We start from the raw sequence: 5449 nt of genomic DNA, 5'->3' as shown, positions 1-5449 counted from the left end.
GCACGAAGAGTTTGATCACCGATAACAATTTTAACAAGAGGATCCCGTGACGCCCGGAACCGGTACCTCGAGGATTCCAGCGATCCCGCCGAAATCCGCACCGGTATCGATTTCGAGACGCCCTCCGACACGACGTGCGCGACGAATCACACACGTGATGCCAGAGGAATTAACACGAGCGGTAACATTACAACAGGATTACAATAGAGCCCACAAGATACATATATTACAACAACGACTCCAACGAGTCAAGATACAAATACACAATACAAAGATCCGAATCATACAGAAGATCGAATACGTCCGAGTACGGACAAGATACAAATTGGACTAAGAGTCCCGAAGATAACCAGATGGCGTCCATAACCCCGCCCAGAGCCAAGCCGGAAGGGTAACCTTGCTAACGTCGTCATCTCGTACTGTCAAAGTCGGGCCATCGGCTGCCGACAAAAGGAGGGGGAGACAAAAAGAAAAGAAGGCGAGGGTAAGTACCATTGGCACGTACTTGCGAGACAAGACCAGCCTATGCTCGCTGGTGGGCGGTATAAACTTCACCCGGCTATATGTGGAGTTTAGCGGCAGCAAAGCTACTATCCAATAGAGACACGCTACAACATCCGTCTACTCAGAGAAGATAAGAGAGCGCACAAGGTAACAGTTAAATACTACACAAACATAACCCAGCCAATGCGATCCCCCTTCGCCAAGAGGTATTGCAAAGGCACACACACTTTTGAAAGAGTTTTATTAGCAAATTATTAACAACAGGATATAAGGTGTAAGTTGTTCTATGATCAAGCTATACAATTCCAAGTCGTCCATAACCGCGGACACGGCTTATCGATAAGATGTACACCCCTGCAGGGGTTGCCCAAATGTAACCATACGCATGCTCGAACCCACTTACTACAGGTGGAGTCTCACATCAAGACCGTTCCCAATGCAAGAGAAAGTTTAAGGGGAGCCACCCCACTAAGCTACCCGTGACGAAGTTCGGCCGTACTCCGATACGGACCCAGAGGTTTGCGACAACGGCTATGCTAAGTATGAACAACCTGCTTTCGCTAATCGTTCCGCGTTATGAGTACAGTACATAAATAAACACCCGAAGGCAACAAGAAGTAAATCGTGCATCGTGCATATGGGCAAATAAAACCAAGGTTGTGGCTCCCAATAAACGGACTCGAGGAAAGGTAGTGGGTGATGGGGGTCCCACTCCCCCACGTACGGGTAGAGCGCTCAATCTCGGAACAGATAACAAGAACTCGGGTCCTAGGGGACATTAGCAAGTCAAAGTTCCGATGCTTTCGCAAAGGGGCTCACAGATGCCTCTGCTTACACTTTTAGTTGTTAACAATAAAGTAAAGTGTGATTATCTCCAACAAATGATATAGCATGTAAAAACCTCCCAACAACCCAACATATCCCGATAACAGATCGAGATAAACAACGGAGCCTAAACACGCCTACGACTCGCAAGGCCGGCAAACAACAAACAATAGGTAGGGCGAGGAGGTGTATCTCGGACATATAGGTAACGAGTGGATAGGACACGTGACACAACAGAATCGCAACATAAGGATAGCAATAGATCAAAAGAGCATGTAAAAGTAAAATAGGTGAAGGGGTGGGCTCGCCTGTGAAAGGATGCAGAAGAACTTGTCGGAGAACTCGTCGTATCTCACATCAACACTTCGTGATCCTATCCGAGAAGAAGCAAATGCTACAACAAACAACGGATGCAAGTCTTACAACTACGGAATAAGAACCGGCATGATCAAGATGATATGCATGACATGGCAGAGATGATGCGATGCAACTTATCCAATTTATTCGAAGTCGGAACCCCGGACAATCAAATTAGAGTTGGAGTTGCATTTTCTACCGGAAAAGTTAAGTGTTGATTAGCATGGCAACACAAGGCATGGGTGAGATACATCAATATTAAAAGGAGCGGGGAAAACCATAGTTGGAAATCCAAAATACTCCGCATATATGTGAGGGGAAATGCACAAACTATCATCGAATGACATGATGCGAAATGCAAACAGATGTATGGATGGCATATTCATGTTTAGCACATTTTTCTGATCAATTTTCATATACAACATTTTTAATTTGGAGTTACGGTTTAAAAGATATGATTTTTGCAAGATATAAATATTTGCAGCAATTTTCAGGAAAAAAATAGAAAAAGGGCCAGGACGAACTGGGTCGGACCTGCGTTATCCTGGGCCGGAACTGATCAGCTTCGGCGTTGGATTGGGTTGGGCCGCACCGGGCGTTGATCTGAGATGGAGGATCTGGGCCGGGCCCATCACGCGCCCAGATCTGAGGAAGCAAAAAGGATGGGGTTAATTAGCCTCCTATGGGATTTGAGCACAGGATCTGCTGTATGAAGGATCAAGGGACAAGCCACTGCGCTAGTAGTTCAGATGTTGAAGAACCTGGGATGCGCTACATTTTGGACCAGAGGACACGAAGCTCAGAGAGGTCAACCATGGCGAGGTTTGCAGATGAGAACGGATCTAGAGATTCTGGGCGAACCAGGACGAGCGAATTGGTGTCGGGGGTGCGCCTCCACTTGCTGGACCCGATGGTGGCGGTCATGGTGTCGGAAACCCGCCGGAAGTTCGCCGGCGACGAGGTCCTGTCGGAAGAAACGACGGTCAACATTGGCATAGCGACTGGGAGCAAGGGGAAGACAGCGAAGTGGTCGTGGAGATGCGGTAGATCACCTAGAACGTGTAGAAGAGGTCAGAGGGAGCCGGGGAGGTCGGTGGTGGCCGCAATTGACGAATTACTCGCCGGAGTCGGAGAAGGGAACGGCAAGCTTGCGGTTGATTGGAGTGCTTCCGACTCGATTCCTTGCAGGGGGAAGACGAGGACGACGAGGCGCTTCTTCGGGTGGCTTCGGCTCGTCGAGGGGTGGCAGGTAGCAGCGGTGCCATGGTGAGGACGATGGTGTCTGTGAGGTTTTCTCTTCTTCGTTTGCCCACAGAGAAAAGAGATAGTGGAGAGGGGTGGCGGCGCATGGAGGGGAAGGAGCTAGGGTTTGGAGATGGTTAAAAGGGAGGAGGGAGGGCAGGTGGTGCGGTGGTTGGAGAGGTGGTGCGGTGTGACATATGCAGGGAGGGAACACGCTCTCCTCGTGAGCAAGGGGAGAAAAGACGACAGGAACGGCCACGTGAGCGCTCGAAGAGGTAAGTGGCCATCTGTGGTTTCGGGCTAAAAGGAGAGGCTGATGGGCTAGGCTAGCATGGCCCCAAAAGGATGGAGGCAGAGAAGATACGGAGGATGCGGCCCTTTCCTAAAACAGGAATTTTCTAAAAAGATTTTGATGAAAAGATTAAGAGAGAAAGACATAGAGAAAAGATAGGGAATATTTTATTCAAAACGAGGATTAGTTTTGCAAACGAAAGTAATTTGACTACAACATATATTTTTGTAGTTTAGAAAAAAATGCAAGGTCATGATGCATGATGAATTGATGATATGATGATGCACAAAAGAAAAAGAACAAACAAATCTATTAGGGATATTACCCGGGCCGTTACAGATCCCATAATGAAGGTTTAGAGTTCACTAAAACTTGTTCAAGACGATTACGAACATGGTGATAGTTGTCATCCAGGCGAGATGTACTTATCTCGAGATTGTTTAATCTATTATAAATGCTATAAGGGCTGAATCAAAGTTATTAGCTGAATCATGTGATGCAACCAACTTCTTTATGGCATTAAAAGCTTGATCCCCATTGCAATGAAGGAAATCTCCTCCCACTAAAGTATCCAAAGCATATCTATAGCGAATCATAAGACCAAAATAAAAATTACTAAGGAGCAAACTTAGAGTCATTTGAGGTGCAGCTTTACGATAAGAAGTAAAAATTCTAGACCAAGCATCCTTAAAACTCTCCTCATCCCCTTGTTTAAAAGTGAAGACTAATTCTTCGAGCGAAGAAGTAACGAGGTTCGGAGCTAGACATGGTAACAAAAGTAACTAATTTTTTTTGTATTTTTAATATAGAGTGCAAGACAATAAATAAAGCAAACTAGATAAAGTAAATGCAAGTAAACTAATTTTTTTGTGTTTTCGATATAGCAAACAAGATAGTAAATAAAGTAAAGCTAGCAACTAATTTTTTTGTGTTTTGATATAAGTGCAGCAAACAAAGTAGTAAATAAAATAAAGCAAGACAAAAACAAAGTAAAGAGATTGAGAAGTGGAGACTCCCTTGCAGCGTGTCTTGATCTCCCCGAGCAACGGCGCCGTGAAAATATGCTTGATGGCGTGTATTTCACACGTTCGTTGGGCAACCCCAAGAGGAAGGTATGATGCGCACGAGCAGCAAGTTTTCCCTCGGAAAGAAACCAAGGTTTATCGAACCGGGAGGAGCCAAGAAGCACGTTGAAGGTTGATGGCGGCGGGATGTAGTGCGGCGCAACACCGGAGATTCCGGCGCCAACGTGGAACCCGCACAACACAACCAAAGTACTTTGCCCCAACGAAACAGTGAGGTTGTCAATCTCACCGGCTTGCTGTAACAAAGGATTAACCGAATTGTGTGGAAGATGATTGTTTGCAGAGAAAACAATGAAACAAGTATTGCAAGCAGATTTGTATTTCAAGTATTAAAGAATGGACCGGGGTCCACAGTTCACTAGAGGTGTCTCTCCCATAAGATAAAAGCATGTTGGGTGAACAAATTACGATCGGGCAATTGACAAATAGAGAGGGCATAACAATGCACATACATGGCATGATAAGTATAGTGAGATTTAATTGGGCATTACGACAAAGTACATAGACCGCCATCCAACCGCATCTATGCCTAAAAAGTCCACCTTCGAGTTATCGTCCGAACCCCTTCCGGTATTAAGTTGCAAAGCAACGGACAATTGCATTAAGTATGGTGCGTAATGTAATCAACAACTACATCCTCGGACATAGCGCCAATGTTTTATCCCTAGTGGCAACAACACAACACAACCTTAGAACTTTCCGTCACTCGTCCCGTGTGTCAATGCGGGCATGAACCCACTATCGAGCATAAATACTCCCTCTTGGAGTTAAAAGCAAAAACTTGGCCGAGCCTCTACTAGTAACGGAGAGCATGCAAGATCATAAACAACACATATGTAATAACTTGATAATTAACATAACATGGTATTCTCTATCCATCGGATCCCGACAAACACAACATAGAGTATTACGGATAGATGATCTTGATCATGTTAGGCAGCTCACAAGATCCAACAATGAAGCACAATGAGGAGAAGACAACCATCTAGCTACCGCTATGGACCCATAGTCCAGGGGTGAACTACTCACTCATCACTCCGGAGGCGACCATGGCGGTGTAGAGTCCTCCGGGAGATGAATCCCCTCTCCGGCAGGGTGCCGGAGGAGATCTCCGGAATCCCCGAGATGGGATCGGCGGCGGCGT

This window comes from Lolium rigidum, chromosome 1 (genome assembly GCF_022539505.1).
Source record: "Lolium rigidum isolate FL_2022 chromosome 1, APGP_CSIRO_Lrig_0.1, whole genome shotgun sequence".
NCBI lineage: Eukaryota > Viridiplantae > Streptophyta > Magnoliopsida > Poales > Poaceae > Lolium > Lolium rigidum.
This window is presented reverse-complemented; position numbering follows the sequence as displayed.